Consider the following 19,484-nt stretch of genomic DNA (forward strand, 5'->3'; position numbering starts at 1 on the left):
CTCAGTCTCCCCATCATGCCCCAACACACACACACACAGAGGCTGCATGCCAGACCAGGGGAGGGTCTCCTCACCGGGGGAGGCACGGCTGGAAGCCTCTGTCCACTCTTGGGGTTTTAAGGGCTGGACAGTAGTAAGAGAGGAAGAGCCATCAGGGCTTCTCTCCTGGCACCCACACCTCTGCAAGGGGGATCCACCCGCTCCTGGTATTCGGTGCTTACAAGGCCCATGCAGAGCTGGTGTTCTGAATAAATCTTAAATGAAGGCTGCTCACACGGATCGGTAATGCCCTTGGGCATGGCTGATCTCGGCCCCAGCTCCAGTGAGGGGAGACAGAGGAGGACTCATTACAAGCCAGTGTTAGCAGGTCTGCGCCTCTCCCCAGCTCCTGAGTCCTCAGAAGGGACAGAGTTGGTCTACTCGCAGCCCTGAGAGGCAACAAGGCTGAATGACAAGGCTGTTGTTAGTTACAAAGCCCTGTGTCCTTAATACAGAAATTCTTTGTTGCTGATTAACTCCTGTAGGACCCATAGAAGGGTAACTGTAACTTTTGTGACTGTGTCATGGATCACTGAAAATTAAAACTAGGCACAGTGGTGCATGTTTGCAATTCCAGCATTCTGGGAGGCTGAAGCAGGAAGATCACAAGTTTGATCCCACCCTAGACAACTTAGCAACTTAGCGAGACTCTGTTTCAAAATTTAAAAAAGAAAAATAGAAAAAAGGCTGGGATGTAGTTAGGTGTGAAGCCCCTGGGTTTAATCCCCCCATACAAAACAAAAACAGAAACAAATCTCTACAAATTTAGAAGCCTGCATGACCATGACATGGTCTGCTGGACGTCAGTCCCTGTCCTGGGTCCTTCAGAGGAGGTGGGAGGCTCGAGGTCGCTACCTGAGCCCGAGTGCAGGTGTTCAGTTCACACACTTGCAGTCTAGATGTTTATTTTAAACAGCCACTTCTTCCTGCCCACTTGCCAGTTCTGTGGCAATCAATCGGCATTAATAAGATGAACTAATTGGGGCATCGGGGTCCACAGGAGGAGTCCTCAGCTGCTACTTCCTGGCCCCCAACCTGATCGAGCTGCCAGCAGGAATTGAGGGTGGAGATGGGGAGCGGCTGCAGGGCCAGGAGCCCAGCATCAGGGATGAAGGTGAAGCCCCTCTCTCTCCTTCTCCAGCTGCACTTAGAGTCTTCTCAGCAGAGGGCAAAGGGCTCAGCCAGTGGGTGGTGAATGGGACCCTCAAAGTCCACATTTTGCTGCTAGGACACCAAGATGTGTGTCCAACAAAAGATTAATATGCATTCACTCCAAGCAAGAGGCGGTGTTGGAAAGGCAATTCAGGGCCCGAAATGTTGCAGTGGACAGATATTTTGATGATTTATGGAAAACAAAGGGAGAGACCCTCATAAATCTTACCTTACCCAGAAATCCAGTGGCTGCTAGAGATTTCTTGGATGCTGTGAAGGCAGATATTTTATTTGGCCGTATTTCAGTAGACGGCGGCTTATTTCTGTCTAATGTGTTTATTTCTCCGGGAAATTATTCCAGCAAAGTAATGTCCATTCCACATCTAAGAAAGGAAACAGATATTTGTTTATAGGCTATGAGGACACCCAGACCTCTGCATTTCCTTCCTTTGGTCTGTTCATTTCTTTCTGTGTTTGATGGTACATGAAAATAATCTGTTTACTTCATTTAGCCCGTATTTATTCATCAAGGAGGTATTCCTTATAATATGCTTTTAGATGTTCTCACTCCTACGTTAGATATAAATGGCAGTGTAATTCTTTGACCAGCTCCGTGCACCACCACTTGGGGAGCACTTAGATCTCACAGCCCACCCCCCGGCGAAAAATTGTGACTTCCAGTGGCGTCGTCCACAGTGCAGTCCAGTGCTGGTCCATAGAACTTTTCTGCAACAACAGTGATGTTCTTCAACCCAGGTTATTCATTGTAATAACCACGAGGCACATGGGACTCCTGTCCACTTGAGATGTGCCTGGTGTGACTGAGAAACTAAATTTTCAATTTTATTAATGTAAAGGTATGTTACCACGTACATCTAGTGGCTACCGCTATTGAATAGTACAGTGTTTCTATGTTCATAGCAGCTGTGCTCTTATTCATGCATTCGCCCATTCACTCAACAAACACGATGGAGCTTCAGCTGTGAGCAGAGGGCTGTGCTGGACCCCGGGGACGCAGAGCTGAGACCTCAGGACACACCCAGGGCATCTCCCATGGGCACTTTGGTGTGGACAAGGTCGGGCCTGGCATGGGGAGAGGCTCTTGTCACACGAGAGGTCTGGAGGCACTGCGAGGATGAAGCAGGTGCGAAATGCTTCCTGTGTTTTAACCACTTGGTTTGGGTGGAGCAGATGTCTTTGCAACTGGCAGTGCGCGGTAGTCTCAAGCCTACAGGAGCTTTGGAAAATTGGCTCTCCCCGTGCAGAAGATGGAGTCTAGACCCCTCTCTTGCCAGCCACTAAACTAAAATCAAAACAGATGAAAGATCTAAGCGTTAAAACAGAAACAATCTGGTGGGAGATAAAAGAGGTTTTGAAGACAGAGGCAGAACAAGGACTTTCTGAACAGAACCCCAATGGCACAAGAAATAATACTAAGAATGAACAAATGGGATCTACCAAATCAAAAAGCCTCCCCACAGCAAAGGAAACACACAATGGCCTGAAGAGACAGCCTGCAGAATGGGAAAACAATTTTGCCAGATATTTCTCAGACAGAGGACTAACTTCTATCCTATATACAAAGAACTCAGGAATTAGACTCCCCCAAATAAAAGACCCAATCAAGAAATGGGTGACTGGAATGAACAGACACTTCTGAGAAGTATGGAAGGCCAAAAAAATACATGAAAAAATGTTCAACACTGCTGGCCATTAGAGAAATGCAAATTAGAACTACATTGAGATTCCATCTGTCATCAAAAAAGGTAATAATAACAAATGCTGATGAGGATGAGGGGGAAAAGGAACCCTTCTACATGGTTGGTGGGAAGGTAAACTAGTGCAACCACTGTGGAAATCAGTATGGAGATTCCTCAAAAAACTAAAAATAGAAATTCCATTTGACCAGCTATCCCTCTTCTAGGTATCTTCCTAAAAATCATCCTATTACAAGGATAATGCAAACCCATGCTTATAGCACCACCATGTATATTAGCTAGATCTTGGAAACAGCCCATATGCTCATCAGCAGATGAATGGATAAGGAAAACGTGGTACAATATTGGTATACAATGGAGTACTACACTGTCATAAAGAAGGATAAACTTGAGGCCAGGCTTGTGGCTCAGTGGCGCCACACCTGCCTACCAAGCACAAGGCCCTGAGGTCAATTCCTGGTACAAAAAAAAAAGATATTTCAGTATATATGCTAATATGCTTCATTTATACTACTAGTTTCTCTAAGTTCACTGAAAAGAAATCTTTGTGCTATTATCTGTTTTTTTTTTGCAAGAATCTTTTTTGTCTATGTCTTATATTCTGAGTAACTACTTGGAAGATAATGATGCACAGTGCATTAACTAATTTACTATTTTATTGTAAAATTTTGTTTTATTTTTTCATTTAAAAAAAGACTAAGTGGTGCAGCGAGTTTGCGAGACAACTGCAGAGGGGCGGGGTTCCGGGAGGCCCCGCTGGGGAGGAATCTGGTTTCACACCCCCAGCTCTAGCCAGTGTGAGCCGCCTGCCCAGACGGACCTCCCAGGCCCGCAGGGAACCAGCTTATATAATCGGCAAGAGAAAGTTTGTGGATGACTTGCTGCAGACGGAGGGAGACAGCTGCTCTCAGTACTGCTGTGGATAAACAGGTGTGGGCTTTTCATTGTGGCGGCGAAAAGCTTTACAAACCCTGCTCCCTCCAGGACTTTTATGCGCGGAGCCACGCCCTGCATTAAAGAGGCTCTGCAGAGGCCGCTCCCCTCGCCTAGCTCTCTGAGCCCGGATGGGGCAGGGTTGGGGCTGATGCACCCAGAGTCTGATGATGACGGTGCGGCCGCCCTTCCGAGCCTCTCTGCCTCCTCCACCCGTCCCAGCCAGGCGTGGATGCCACCTGCGGGCACGGGGAGGACTCTGCTCCGGACACCAGGGGCTTGGGCTGGCAAGAGGCCTCCCGAGCTCAGCTCTGTGGCTCTCTGAAGTGGTGGACGACGGGCGGAACCCGAGGAAATAATTTGGTTTTTTAATTTTAAAGCGAGAAGCGAGAAGCAGATGGAAAGATGTTCTCTAGTTGGAGTGGACGGGCCCTTCCTTCCCTCTGCTTATTCCCCAGGGAAGGGGGCAGAATGTGCCAGCTGGGGAGGTGGTGAGGGGTCTGCAGACAGGGCGTGGCCTCGACACAGGACCTCCGGCAGTTAATTGTGGGTTGGCCAAAGGGGAGAGGGTCAGGGCCCAGACTCTTGGTTCCCTTCTCCTTCCCTGACCTTGGGACAGACTGGGCTGCGAAGTGACTCCCTCCTGATGCTGGGGAGACAGGAGCGGAGATCAGAGCGCCTGTCTTCCTGGGGTACCTGCTGGGGAAACCCTGGTCTTCCCTGCGTTGCGAGGGACCTCTGTTCCGTCTAAAACCCGCGCCTCCTCGGTTACCCCTGACATGTTCCGCAGCTGGCTTTCCCATGTCCTGCTTACAAGATCCTTTTCCATCCACTTCCTTGTAGCTCAGCCTGGCTGTCTCCCTGTTCTCATCCTTCCGCATGATGCCAGGATTTCCATCCTTTGGGACTTGTCCAGCGTGGGGGACAGTGGTTTTGGGGAGAACAGCGACACAGGGCCTGGTATGTGAGAGGCTTGACACAAATTTGGCCCCTCCTGATCTCCATCAGGGGCTCCAATCTCTTCTCCTAAGCTGGAGCAGGTTTTTATTTACTCCCTCTTTCCTCTTCTTCCCATCCCGTATCCCAGCTTGCTTTAATTTTTCTCCAAGAAAGGGGAAATGTCCTATATGCTGTTTTCAAGTTGCTTTTCTCTGTGAAAGATGGTAGCATCTTTTAAAACACAGCCCCATGCTCTCCTTTGCCCGTGTGCAGCACTGCCCTCTTCTGGGCTCGAACTGGTCCCTGTGGCCTGAGCCCGTTTCTGCAGGCTGGGGTCTTAGCGGTGCCACTGCCGGGCCAAGGGCACATTCACAGTCTCGCTGGTCCTGCTGAACTGCTCTCCTGGAAGTCCATACCAGGTTAATTCTCCGCCCATGATGCACAAATCTGTGGTTTCCCTGCACCTCCCGGGACCATGTGCAAGGGACAGCTGGGAGGTTGTCGCACACCGCTGGAGCCCTGCCCTGTCCCCAGCGCTCAGCATCTGTGTGTGTGCATCCTGGAGTCACAAGCGGAATAGCTGAGAGTGGGTTGGGGAGCTGTGTTTCGCCTCAGAGTCGATCGCCAGCAGGTGGTGTCCCTCCCCACTCAGGCAAGGAGACCACCAAGGCCAAGGAAATGCCCGCTGCCTCACCCTCAGGGCCCAGGGTCTCTCTGCCCCTCAGACCCAGATGTAATTTCTTTACACAAGGTCCCTGAGTTCCAGGGCAGTTCCAACTGCTGAGGCGCCACATGACTTCCTGTCTCTCTGGGCCTCCAGAGAGTTTTCTTTGCTCTTAAAAAAAATGAGGGCCGGGGATTTAGCTCGGTGGTTCCTTTGCCCGCCTTGCAAGCCAAAGGTCCCAGGTTTGATCCCCGGTACCAAAAAAAAACTACTAGCAATAAAAAAAAAAAAAAAAAAAAAAAAAAAGAACATCACTTCTCAGCCTTTGGGTGAAAATCGAGTGTTAAAAATGAATGAAGCCAGGCGATGCCTAACACCTGTGTGGAGTGCTTTGTTTTACAAAGTGTCAGCCCAGGCCTGGCATTTAGCTCAGTGGTTTTGCCATCTGCTGTGCAAGCCCAAGGACCTGAGTTCGATCCCCGGTACTGGAAAAAACAAACAAACCACAAAGTGTCATCTCATTGATGCTCACAGCGTCCCCATTTTACAGATGGGGAAAATAAGTCAGAGAGGTTATATGAACTGCCCAACTTCACCCCACCTGCAAGCCAGGACTTTCTTGGCAAACCTTGTGTTCTTTCAGCTTGACCTTATTGGAAGATTCTAGTATGGACATTTAAAAATGTTAGAGCCATTGTAAAATAGCAAAGTAGTTTACGTCAGACAGCTGGGCCTTGATCTATTACTTAGGCTGCTGCTTGAACTCTGGTTTTCCCATCTAGAGAAATAGTATGTAACTTTTACTGGAGGCTTATGATACAGCCAACATTGTGCTACACAAATTCCTTCATTTTTCCTTCCAACACTTCTGTGAGATATCACAGTTATCCTCATTCTACAGATGAAGGAACTGAGGTGTACAGAGACCAACAACAGCGCTGTGGACCTGGAGGAACTGACACAAACTGGAACATGTCAGAAGGCTTCAGAAAAGATTTTGGATCTGAACACATGGACACAGAAATCTGATGAGAATTTAAGGTTGAATTATAGGTAGTTACTTTACATAAAACAAGTAAACAAAAATGGCAATTATCAACTCCAAGAAAAACAAAAAATTGTGGGATGTGAAATGCTAAATTGTAGATGGGATTTAAGTGGCCATAATAAATACCGATTATCATATAAACAATATCAGGAAGTGGCTAAATTGGAAGGCAGGGGAGGGGACAGGAAGAGTCTATGGAGGTGACAGGGTGGCTGGAAGACAGTCTTTCATAGGAAAGACTTCCAAAGTCAAGAGTTAGTTCCCAAAACTGGAAGAGCAAGAAGCCACAATATAGCACATTGTTGAGATACAGAGGTATCTCAACCAAAGAAACAGCTCAAAAGAGTTGAAAGGAATGATAGTTGGAGAGGGGAAAAATGGGGCAAATGTACTTTATAAGAAATCTTGTGGGATGATTAGACTCCAATTCAATTGCATATTTGTATACCTTTGATAGTAATTTTTAAAAAGAAACAGAAGGTAAAGAAATAAATTGCCCTAGTTCACCAGATCGGACGTGGAGGAGGTGGAATTTGAACTCCAGCAGGCTGCCTCTGAAGCTGAGGCTGTGGCCAGTAGGCAGCTCGGCCTTCTAAAGTACCCACCCCCTAGACCCACAGAAGGCAAAGGAGCAGCAGACACTGGAGACCTAGCCACCAGCACAGCACGGCTGCTTGGGAAAGGGAAGTTGTTTTCTTTATTCCACTGAGCCAACCACAACTGGACGCTTTCAAAGGAGGGTAAGGGAGAGCCGTGCCGGGCCCAGACCCAAGTGCCTGTGCTTTTGAGATCTTGCTGTAAGTTCTCTAAATCGCCTGCCAGTGTGCAGGACCTGGCAGCGCCAGGCTGGCATCTGGACAGGGCTCCCAGTTTCCAAATTCTTTCCACTTCTCGGCATTCCCTCCCTTGGGGGAGCTGAGCAGGCACCCCAAGACACTGCACACTGTTTCCGAATGAAGTGTCTCGCTCAGCTCACAGGACTGCGAGATGAGGCTGGCGGCAGGATGCTGAGGTGCTGGTTCTGAGCGACCCAGACTGTTTGCACAGGCAGGGGGCCTGAGAGAGGTGTCTGCCCAGAGTCCCCAACACCCAGGAGCAGTTTGCTTTCAGGCCACCGTCCTCCTATGGCATCGCACAGGCTTCGCTCAGCAGCGGTAGCTACAGGTTTCAAAGCACCTAGCAGCAGAGAGGAGCATTTGTCAGCTCCCTGGATAATTACTGCAGCCATCCTTAGTCCCGCAAGCCTGCAGGAAGGACTTACTGAGCAGCTGTCGTGTGCTGAGGCACAGACAACGCAGAGAACGAGAAGCAGCCCGGTTCTCCAGCTCGGGCTGGAGGGGGAGACAGAGGCCGGCAGGTGGGCTCCGGTCAGCGAGGTACCTGGGCGGGGCTGCGTAGGCACAGAGGAGGGGGCTGGGGGCGCAGAGGGACTGTAGCTTTGGGTGGGGAGTTGCACTAGACCTTTCCTAGTTTTGGAATCTTCCAAGGTTAAACTTCTGTGGTTCTCTCTCTAATTGGGATCTTTCACGGTTTCAGGTGAGAACTCGGAGGCCAGGTCTCTTGCCCGTGCGCCCCGGGCTTAAGCGTATTTTCACATCAAAGCTAGAAGGGACCTGGGCAATCACGAAGCCAACTTTCTCCCTCACTTGAGGAAACTGAGGCCTACGAAGAGTCCTGCTCATGTCATAGGTACAGAGGCAGGACTGACGTTCGGATCTCTGATCTCCATCCTAACTCAAGCCCGGGACAGGGGCCCGCGTCCCCCAAGGACAAACAAAATCTCTTCTTTTACAAAGACTCCAGCCCCAGTAGCAGTCATCACCACGTTGCTCCTACCCTGTTCTGGATCCAACAACTCTTCAATCAACAAACGTTCCGGGACAGTGCACCCAAAGCAAGTGTCTGGGCTACGCCCTGGGGAGACAAGCTGTCCCACGAACGCGCGCCCCCGGCCCCAGCCTGAGGGTGAAGGGGCACGCGCGGCACGCACGTGACCCTCCTGGGGCTTCGGCGATCTTGCTCCTGCGTGCTCTCAAGCAATACCTGGGCGGTATTCATTATCACTCTCAAGGCGGGTCCGCCGAGAGGCCGGCGTCGGGCTGGAGAAAGCCCGCAATCCTCTCTCCTGCGCGGGCGGGCGGCGCCGAGCATCCTCGGCTCCTCCTTGGCCACGCTCCCGCAGGCGGACGCCGGGCGGCGGGGAGGGGCGCGGGGGCGCGCACGCCGGCTCCCGGGGACGCGCACGGGCGGTCTCTGCCCTAATGCGGCGGCGGGCGGCGCGGGGCGCTGCGGGGGCCTCGGGGAAGTGGCTGCACCGGCGGCGGACTGCGCGGACCGCGCCCGGGGCCGGGCTGGGGCCGAGCCCTGGGAGGTAGGTGAGCGCGGCCACCCGAGGGACGGGGTGGGGTCCGGCGGGGTCCGGGGACCCCTGCCCGGCTCCGTCTCCTCGTCCGTCCCGCCCCGGCGTGGCGTCGTCTCCGGCCTCGGCGGGCGCGGCCTCCCTCCCCAGCGCTCACCCTTTCTCACTCGCCCGCTGGATCCCCCCCCCCCCGCACCCTTTCCCTCTCCCGCTTTCCTCCGTCCCCGCCTCTGTCACCCACGGCCCGACCGGCCCTCGCACCCTGGCTCCCTCGACAGCCCGCTCCTCACTGCTCCGCTCGTCCTGTCCTTCCTAGCCCCCCATCAGCCCTCCTCCCGCCCTCCCCCGTCCCTGGCCCCCTCACTGCTGCAGCTCCCCACTGCTCAGTCCTCCCCGGGTGCCCTCTGCACGCCGGGTCCTAGCCCCTTCCTCCTGCACCCCTGAGAGCCCCTCCCGGGCACCCCGCCCCTCCCGGTGGCTCTCAGCAGGTCTGCCACCCCTACCCTCCCGTCTGCCCTTCTTGGGGCTGCTCACGCCAGGTGGCTCGCGCTCAGCTCTGCGCTGGCCCCGGGCCCTTCTTCCCTGCGTGGGGAGGCCTAGGCCTCTGAATGCTCATGGGCTCGCTCTGTGGACGCGATCCGCTTCCAACCCGTTCCCACCTTCCAGCCTGGCCTGGCCTGCGGGAGGGACGCTGGGGGTTAGCGGGCCTCCTTACTTCCCAGTCAGCTACCCTCCCTCCGGCCCTTCAGGTTTGTTTCCTCGAGGGATGCTGAGCATGAGGACGGAAAGGGCCAGGTTCCCAGGGGTGGCTGAGAGGGCTCATGCTGAGTCCCATGCGGAGCCCTAGGGTGGAAAGGGCCGGAGAGTTGGGGGTTTTAGAAGGGACGCCTCCTCAGCCCCAAGTCAGCACTCTGGCATCGAGCGAGCGAGCGCTGCCTTGAGAGTGGCCTGGGGCTGGGCTGAGAGTGGGCAGAGTGCTGAATCACCTGGACTCGGTCCCTGCAGCCCCTGTCTTCCTCAGAGCAGGGCCTGCTTCTGGTTCTGTCCTTGGCTCCTGGCGTGGGCTGTGTTGGATGGAGATGCCTCCTCCCTGGGTCCGGAGGGGTGGAGCACCGTGCCCCCTTTCTGCCTGTCTCTCCCCCTGGCGCGACGGCCTCGTGTATCTTATCTATCCTTGGAACTGTAGTGAGCCGGGCTGGGCCCCACCATATCTCCAGCGTGGCAAGGGCAGGCCACATAAAACTTTAAGCAGAAGCTGAAGTCCAAGGAAAATTTGTGTAGAGGGAGGAAGCCCATCAGGAAGACCCGGGCCATGTGAGCTGTGAATGTGGGCTGGGCCGGAGAGGAAGGCAGGCAAAGGTCTGTCCTCCCCCTGGCTGAGGGTGAAGGGTCTGGGAGCTGCGTTGCAGAAAGAGTTAAAGATGAGCGATCTGCCTTTGTCTTGAGTGAGCAGGCACTTTGGAGGGCATTACCCCCCCGCCCAGTCTTTGAGTTCAGCTGAGGATGTGTGTGTGTGTGTGTGTGTGTGTGTGTGTGTGTGTGTGTGTGTGTGAAAGGGAGAGAACACAGATGAAATAGCCCAGAAACTGTCACCACGAGACAGGGAATGACAGTCCATAGTCCATTTCCTGCCCCGGGGACCTTGGCTGAAGCCCAGACACTTGAGGTGGGAGGCTGAGAGCAGACTGTCCGTTTCCACAAGGCCTCCTCACTTTGGAGAGCTGAGTGATTGGACACCTCCAGCTGATGAGTGGTGCCTGGTCATGGGTCTCCTGCCGTGCTGGCCAGGGGCATGCATTCGGGGAAGTGGCCGACCCCTGCCTTGTCCCCAGTCCCCGTGCCCTCCCCATCACCAGTGGGGGTGGGGTGGAAGCTTCCCCTGGCATCCGTGTCTCTGGGCTGCCAGCTTTTCCTGGTACGGGGAGGAGGCATCACCTGCAGCTGTTGTCGCGAGCTGATTGGGTGAGGGTTCTGACGTTGGCTCACTCGATTGGGGCTTGGGTAAAGTGGGGGATTCTGATAACAGCGCACCTATTTCCCAGTTCTGTGCACCTCATCTCATCCCTCGTCCCCTTGTTTGGCATCACAAAGGCTGTGGAGAGCAAAACCAAGGGACACAGAGAAAAGAGCCAGCTCTCCAGAGAGCTGGGCAACACTTGGCAGCCGTGCTTCGCCGCTCCCTGTGCGCTGAACCGGGCTGTACTGTGGTGGCTGGTCCTTGCAGGGCACACTGTGGAGGTGGCTGGGGGTTGGGTTCTGGATTTGGATTCTGAGGGAGGCCTAACCAGAGCAAGATCCTATTCCTGCAGTGACCGAGGGGCAGGATTCCAAGGTTCCCCGCCTCTGGCAGGCTGGTTGGGAAAGCAGAGGCACTCTGAGGCCTCTGAGACCAGCCAGGACTGAGGGTCTTCCCTTTGTCTTTAGAAAAAGAAATTCCTAAGCAGCCAGAAAGGGATGGGGAGAGAGTGAGAGGAACTTAAGGCTGGACGCAGCTTCCTCATTTCAAAGATATTCAGTAAGCGTTATGAGCTCTTCTGCTAAGTGCCAAGATCGTGGAGAGGGAAAGTAAGGCAGAGGCAGGTCCCTCAGTGCTCCCAGTGTATGGGGAGAGGGAGACAGGGCATCAGACGCAGGCCGCAGGTGAGCTTGGGTGAGAGTGTAGAGACAGTGGTGCTGAACAGCTGGGCCTTGGTTCTGATGGTATTGGCTCCTCTCACCCACAGCCACGAAGAGGGTGTGGTTGATCCATCCAGAAAGGAATGGTAGCTCAGGGCTGACCTTGAAGTTCGCTGTCAGGAACAGGGTGGAGCAGGAGGGGCAGATTCAATGTGTATCCGATCCCGGCTTGAGGGGCAAGAGAGGGATGTTCTGTGGGAGCTGAACAAACCCCCTCCTGTACAGCTGCAGCCCAGTGGGGAAACCCCACAGGAAACTATGGGATGAGGTCCGGGCCACTTACCTCTCCCAACTCTTTCTCTTCAGCACTTGTATTTCAAGGGCAAAACGTGGAACCGCTTAGAGTATCAGACCAAGCCAGGAAAGAGGCCCGCCTGCCCTTAAAGAGCTCCCAGCTGCTGGGGGAATAGCAGGTACCTGTGGAGGGTCAGGCTCAGAAGCAAATGCTGTGAGCTCTGGTATGTGTGGAGGATCTCGGGGTTACGGGAGGTCATCAGGGAAGGCCAGGCGGGGCGGGGGGGGGGAGGCGAGCAGAGGACACCTCGAAAGTTAAACATTTGAGTACAGCTTACCTCGAACTCCCGTCGCTGAACCAGGAAAAGAACCCAAAGGTGGAGGCTCCCGGCCTCCTGTGAGCGGCCTCTCCCCACTCCACATGTTTGACTTCATTTCATTATTGTGTCCCGAGTCTTTGAGCCCATGCCAGGGATTGTGCCGAGTGCTGGGCGTATAAATTTGAGTTGGAGAGGAAAAAGTGAAAACAAATGAAAATAAGCACGAGAAATGCTCTCAAAGAGGCTGGATGGGTTCCTGGCCTAAGAGGAGCCTGGTGGAGGGGTCTGGGAGAGAGAGGAGGACCTGGGATCATCACCAAGCTCTTTGGCCAGCCCTCTGGCCCAAGATGCAAGCTGTGAGCAGTGACTCAGAAGGGCCAGTGAGGGCTCAGGCCGCGACGCAGGGGCAGATGTTGGATGCGTGTGGCCCGGTCTCTGGGACTGCAGGGGGACAGCTCTGGGAGCTAATGGCTGGACTGGGTGCTTGAGTAGGCACTTCTGCAGTCTTGCTGAGCCAGGGAATTGGTCAGATTGTCCAGGCAGCTTGAGGTCTCTGGAGCCACCCTTCCTTCAAGCCAGGGAATATGTAAGTGGCAAAATACCAATAGTCTTCGGTATTGAGTGCTTACTATGTGCTAGGCGTCCCCTTATGTGGTTCAAATGCGTCATCTTACATAATCATCATAACCATGAACTCTATAAAAGCAGCTGTTAGAGTTCTGGTTTTGCAGGTAACAAAACAGACTGTGAGAGGTTGTTACTTGTTTTAAGATCATAGAACAGGTGAGTTGCAGAGCTAGAATTTAAACCAATATTTGTTTGACTTCAAAACCCATACTTCTCTCTCTGCCAGTCAGTGTCCTGAATGCCAGGTCTCTAGGATTTATATTATTGATTAATTTCCTGTTCATTCCTTCTTCTCCCAAATGCAGTCCCCTAAAAATCTGGAGTGCTTGGGGACAGTGGGTCATCTTCTTGGGCCCCATTGTCCCCTCCAGCTGTGCAGCTCCCCTCCTCTGGGAAGCAGCTGCCTGAGCATCTGCCCTCTGCTCCTTCACCTGCTCCTCTGCACTCTTCCCCGCCAGGCCTGGCCCAGCCCCTGCTGTATGGCCTCCCTGGCAGCCCCTCTCCCTGTCATTATGATGCTAATCGTGTTGTTAATTTTTCTGAGATCCAGAAAGAAAGCTCCAATCTGTTCTAATGAATTTAATTAGAGAGGGGCTTGGAGGACTTCAGAAACTCTTACCAGGATCACAATAAACAGAGTTAATGAGATAAACAGGCCAGGATCAGCTTCTCAGGGGTTGGGAGGGAGAATTTCTGTCCCAGTCCTGTGTAAGGAAGTCCTGAGCCAGGAGAGTTGGAAGAAGGCTGTTGTCTTTCAAGTGGTGCGATTTTCTGCCTGCCCCACCCAGCCCCACACATTCAGCTCCATACATAGTTCTGCCCTTAGCTGGTGGTTGAGCTTTCTGGGAAAGTCTAATCATCCTCATGATCATCACCAGACATTATGGTGCACCTGCTCTTTGGGTCAGGGATACCATGTCATCTTTTGGAGCATCATGGCAGCTTATGCGACCTTGTCTCTGCCCTGTAGGTGATAAGAGATATGTGTTCAAATATAAGGAACACCTGCTAATTCCAGACAGTTAGTGTTAGGAGATGGACAGGAAGTGTGATAAGACAGTGGGCTTCGTCTTGCAAGGGGGAGGACCCAAGCGGGGACTTGAGAAGCAGCACTTGCAGTCTTTATGGTCAGAGTGCTAGGGAAAGAGCAGGTGTGCCCTGAGGGCTGGAGTCCTGTTCTTCCCTGCTGGTGCTGGGCTCTTCCCGCTTTGGCTTCGCTTCTCTGAACACTTAGGATGGCCAGCTTGGGCAGGGCCTCCTAGGACAGGGATTCTGCCTTCATGCTGAGCTAGCCTTCCTGGAGCCTGTGCAGGCTGACTGGAGTGGGCTGACCAGATGCTGAGCTTTGTTCTCAGATCTTGTGATTTTCTGCAGAGAGTAAATGTCTGGCGGAGCAATTCCAAGGACTTTTCCCAGTGAGGAGAGCTCCCTCCTTCTTTACTGATGCTGGCCGGTTGGTTCCAGCAGTAGCACTTCTTTTTAAACAAAGATTTAGAGGAAGCTTCAAGCTCCAGGATCAGTGTATTTCATAAGTCTTCCCTTTCTGTTCTTGGAAGGTGTGCATATGTGTGTGTGTGTGTGTGTGCGTGCACATGCGTGCATGTACACATGTGTGTGGACATGCACATATGCCACCTATGTTGGTAAAAATATTCTGACCAGATTCTTGTCTCATTTGCAATGTAAAAGTTATTTTGCATTTCTAGCCTCATTTTTTCCTTGTGCAAGAGCAGAATAGTCACCTCCCTGTCTTCTTTGTGTGTGGGATACCAGCAGTTGAATCCAGGGCCTTTGTACTGAGCTACATCCCCAGCCCTTTTTTATTTTTATCTTAAAAATTTTTTTCCCTTAGATTCTTTTATTGGTACGTTTTAGATATACATTTACATTCATCACTGGGTGCTTGTACCTTTACATGATATATCTTGGTTCTTATTTTCTCCCTTTTCCTTTCCTCCCTTCCCTATTTACAAAGACTTTGTTTCCATTTTTTCCTTTTCTCATAATGTTTCCTTTCCCTTCTTTTCTTTCCCCTACTCCTCCCACTTCCCCTACCCCTTTGGACCTTTTCTTCCTATTTCAAATTTATCAATTATTCATTTTAACCATTATTTACACTTTCAGTTTCTCACACCAGAGAAACTACTTGGTATTTACACATGTGTGTCCCATTTATTTCACTTAACAGTATCGCCTTGGGCCGGGGATTTAGCTCAGTGGTTCCGCCTCCTGCCTTGCAAGCGAAAGGACCCAAGTTCGATCCCCGTTACCAAGAAAAAAAAGAGTATCGCCTCAATGTGCATCCATTTAGCTATAAATGTCTCTAGTTTCTTGTTCTTTATGGCTGAGTAGTACTCCATTTTATAAAAAAACCACATCTTCTTTATCCAGTCTCCAGTTAATGGGCACTTGGGCTGTTTCCAAGCTTTAGCTATGACACATTGTGCCGCTATAAACATGGGTGCACATATATCGCTGTGGTATGATTCTTTTAATTCTTTGGGGAAGACACTCAGCAGGGGAATAGCTGGGTCAAATGGGACTTCCAGTCCTAGTTCTTTGAGGTATCTCCATACTGATTTCCACAGTGGTTGCACCAGTCTGCACTCCCACCAATGGATCAGTGTTCCTTTCTCCCCACACCCTCGCCAGCATTTGTTATTGGTTGACTTCTTGATAGCAGCCATTCTTTCTGGGGTGAGGTGGAATCTCAGTGTTGTTTTCATCTGCATCTCTTGAGTGACCAGTGATGTTGAACATTTTTTAATAAGTTTATTTGCTGCTTTTACTTCGAGAAATGTCTGTTCATTTCAGGTGGCTGTTTTTGAATTGGGTCTTTGAATTTGGGGGGATCTGATTTTTTAAAGTTCTTTATAGATTCTAGATAGTAGTCCTTTGTCTGAGGTAGTATCTTTTTAAATTTTGAGACAGGATCTTGATTAAGTTTCCAGGCTGGGCTGGGACTTGGGAGCCTGCTGCCTCCACTTGCCAGAATGCTGGGATTACAGGTGTGCACCATCACACCTGGCGGGCTACTCCTCCATCTTATTGTGTGTAGATACATAAAGTGAATTCTTTGAGAATAGGATGTTAATTATGAGGAAGTATTATAGCAGTCATTTTGACAGGAAGTATGGCAATGAGCTGAAACTGGAAGTCAGTTTCTCTACCATTCTTGGAACATCTTTAACTTTGAGACCAGCCAGTGGTTTATTTTGGGTCACCACTGACATTTGTGCTTCTTGTTATTTTCCATTGTCTGGGTTTATGTGTAATTAGTAGTAGTGAAGTTAGTACACTGCTGTGGGCTTCAGTTGACCTATATGAGAGACATTTATATGGGAGGCATTGTTACCATGCCATTGTTCTAATACCCATTGTGGTGTTTTTCCACATGTCAGAAGTGATGCGTTCTTTATGAAGGAAAATGCCTTTGAGGCCATGGACAGTTTTCCTGTGCTGACACAGGTGAGGCAGAAACTGAATCTCTTTCTGATCATCACACACTGAGTGGAACTAAAGCTTTTGGAACCCACACTGGAAACTAATCCAGGATTCTCTGGCTGACCCCAGCCTTGGGCTCTGCCCTTATTTTATAAAATATTTGTTGCATTTTCAGTTATTCTTTTTGCTAGCAGGAATCAAACTCAGGACCTTGTACTTTTGAGGCAGGCAGCTGCACCACTGAACTAAATCCTCGGCCCCAGCATTTGCAGTTATTCTTTGAAATCCCTACTATGTGCACATTCTTCTAGGTGGCAGTTTGTTTTGAGAGAATGCTTGATTCATGAAGGTCAGAAATGTTTTAGTCCAAGATGGTTATTTTGTTGATCAAGACTCTGAGAGCCAGAAGGGTCGTGTGACTTTTGTGGTTGTGCAGCAACTTGCTGGCAAAATCTAGTTCTTCTGTATGTTGGCCCACCTGGAACTTTAAAAACTGTGTATGAACCGAGTAATTGCACAAGATGATATATAATTATGCCCCCAAAGGAGAATCTAAACTAGAAATGCTTTGGGATATCAGAGATTGTGGGATACCAAAGATTTTGAAGAGCGGTAGAGGCAGGATGTGAATGGGCAAAGGAAGGAAATGGACACTTCTGCTGGGGTGAAGGAACATAATCAAAGGACTAGAGGGGGAAGCAGCAGTGTGGTTAGGCATGGTGAATTGGCTGAGCTGGTGCAGTGGAAGGTGCAGCTTCTTAGCTGAAGTGGTTCTTTTTTTTTTTTTGAAAGTAAAACAGACCTTTATTAGTCTGGCCAGACGGCACTCCCAAAGCAAAGTAGCTTAGAGAGGCCAGCTGAAGTGGTTCTTGCTCTGGACAACAAGGAGAAGTAGCGTTAGAAGTGAATGGGCCCCTGGTGGTTTCGGAAGGGACAGCTCCTTTTGAGGGGTTTGTGGGAAGAAGGGAGTGCTGAAACTCCGGAGCCTGGGAGGGAGCGTGTCGCTGTCCAGAGTGCTGACCCGTCTTCTGAAAAGTTGGAAAGCAGGGCTTCCAATGCTTAGAATCACCCAGAGGGATGCAGAAGATGAGTCTGGCTAGAGCCAGGCAGCATGTGGGGTTTCTGGCAGTAAACTGGTTACAGCATGTGACTTCACAGCCCTGTGACGAAAGTGAAAGGATGGATCCTCTTAAAAGAGCCAGTGTGTGTGTGTGCATATTATGCATGCGCAGAGGGCCCATGGGGTACCCCCCACGCTTCGCTTTAGGGTCTTTGTGTTTACATGAGAATTTTAGCGCATTGCTTCATTCATTGTGAAAATGGACCCCCTCTGCTGAGCATCCCCCAAAGCACCTACACCTCTCCAGCAAACCGGAGAGAGCAGCAGAAGCTCCCAGAAGGCCCCATTCATTGCTCCAAATAAAATACCTAATGCTCAGGGTGAATGTTGTTCAGTAGAATTTGCTGTGCTGATAGAAATATTCTACATCTGCACTGCGTAACATGGTAGCCACCATTTCTGTGGCGCTTGAACACGTGAAATGTGGCTCATGTAGCTGAAGATTTGAATGTTGAATTAAATTAAGTTTAGATTTAAATCGCCACTGTGGCTATGGGTTGGACTGCACAACTGTGTCCACTCAGAACCCTCGACCTTGGCTTATTGGTTCCTTCTGCCTCTGCCTCTGCACTCTGCCTTGATGCAGAGTGCAGTGGGCTTTTGGCTGAGGGGAAGTTGGACAAATTGTTGGAGAGAGCCCCATGCACAGTCCAAACCACAGTCTGTGTCCAGCGTGAGTTTCACCTGCGGTTTCTTGTTTTCATAATGAAAACAACCTTGTGGGACACCCTGCAATTTTCTGTTCAAGGGCAGAGAGACGTCTCCTTGGATTCTGGCTGGGGTCCCAGAGACCTGATCCAAGACTTTTTGGAGCCTCAAATGGGCAAGCGATGCAGCGTTTATGGCTGGAAATTGGGCCCTGGGGTGTGGTGGGGGTGAATGTTAGGCTGTGGTGTCAGATGCTCGTGAGTATCCGTCCAGCAGAGAGAGGTTTCCGATCTCGATCCATCTCCCATTCTAACTTTGGCTTTCTTCTTCTTTTCTTTTCTTGTAGTACCAGGGCCTTACACTGAGCTACATCCTCAGCCCTTTCATTTATTTTTATTAGCATAGATTTGTAGTACATGATCCTGTTCATCATGGGGAGTTGGTACATGTATATAGCACATCCTAATTCTTTTTATGTTTTCTTCTCTCCTTCCCCCCTCCCTCCATTTCTTCCCAACCCTTTAAATTTTTTTTTTTTTTAAGTTTGAGTCAGGATCTCACTAAATTGCTAAGTTGCCTAGGCTGTGCTCAGACTTGCAGCCTTCCTGCCTCAGCCTCCCAGAGTGCTGGGATTAAAGGCACGTGCTGCTATGTTTGGCTCTAACTCTGTTTTTTGGTTTGTTTTGCTCTTGTCCTGTTTCCCTGGTGTACCTGGCCAGGATGGGCATATGGGTGAATGGTAGAAGTACCAAAGGGAGAAATACTTTAAAATGTCAATCAGCAAGCAGGTCAAAGGACTAGAGCAGAAACTGTCCATTGAGTTGGCACATGGCAGCTGCTGTCCATGAGTCTGGTATTTTAGGCTCGCTGCGTATAAGTCTGATTTCTCAGCCAGGGTATGTGCTGTTTAGGGGAGCCTTTTTGTTTTCTCCCAGAGTCTCCGTGTGCCACCAGTCCTCCTTGATAGATGCCTGTGTGTGAGTGCCTCTTTGTACCCCAGAGCTGTGGGTCAGACCCCTGAAAATGTGAGTGTGCAAATACGAATGCTGTTTATCAGGCTCCTGCTGGGTGTTAGTCCCTGTGCTCAGTGCTGAGGGCAGCGACAAAGGAGGAGCTGAGGGTGATTGCTTGCATCTGACAGGAGCCCAGAGGCAGGTGCATGTGAAAACGCACACACACACACACACACACACACACACACACACACACACAGAGACACACACAGGAGCGCACACGCTCACGCCCATGCTCAGTGGGCAGAAACAAAGACAGTGGCAGTGGGGCTCCAGCGCCAGGTGGGGTTCAGGACACGAGGCCAGATGATGTGTACCCCGCCCCGGCCGCCTCTCGAGGATCCCTCCTTCCTGAGGCTCGGCCGGTACCAGCCACCTCCATGCCGGCAGTGACAGTGGCGTCTTTATGGGTGGCCAGGCAGCTCGCTGTCTCTTGGGGGCTGTGCTGTCCCGAGTTCGCTCTTCCATGGCAGAGAGCACTCGGGGTGGGGGGGGGGCGTGCTGTGGAAGGGGAGGAAACTCCTTTTACTGCTTTTGGGTTTTTGGCAGT

The 19,484-nt window shown here is 51.1% G+C and overlaps 1 protein-coding gene across 21 annotated transcripts in view; it reads left to right on the top strand.

Moving 5' to 3' along the window:
* The first annotated feature begins 8,758 nt into the window (after nt 1-8,758).
* The window catches only part of Nfasc (neurofascin), a 163,359-nt gene continuing 152,633 nt past the window's right edge, over nt 8,759-19,484 (top strand). For 12 of the 21 annotated variants that reach the window (XR_015444256.1, XR_015444257.1, XM_013078603.3 and 9 more), the window contains exon 1: nt 8,759-8,864. The gene's annotated coding sequence lies outside the window, so the exon portion shown is untranslated. Of the gene's footprint in view, nt 8,869-19,484 lie in introns of all 21 variants that reach the window. The other 9 variants (XM_087193972.1, XM_087193973.1, XM_087193969.1 and 6 more) reach the window with 4 other exon arrangements.

The sequence above is a fragment of the Heterocephalus glaber genome, unplaced genomic scaffold (assembly GCF_053883595.1).
Source record: "Heterocephalus glaber isolate CG9 unplaced genomic scaffold, H.glaber_assembly_v1.0 deba00001600, whole genome shotgun sequence".
In the NCBI taxonomy this organism is placed as follows: domain Eukaryota; kingdom Metazoa; phylum Chordata; class Mammalia; order Rodentia; family Bathyergidae; genus Heterocephalus; species Heterocephalus glaber.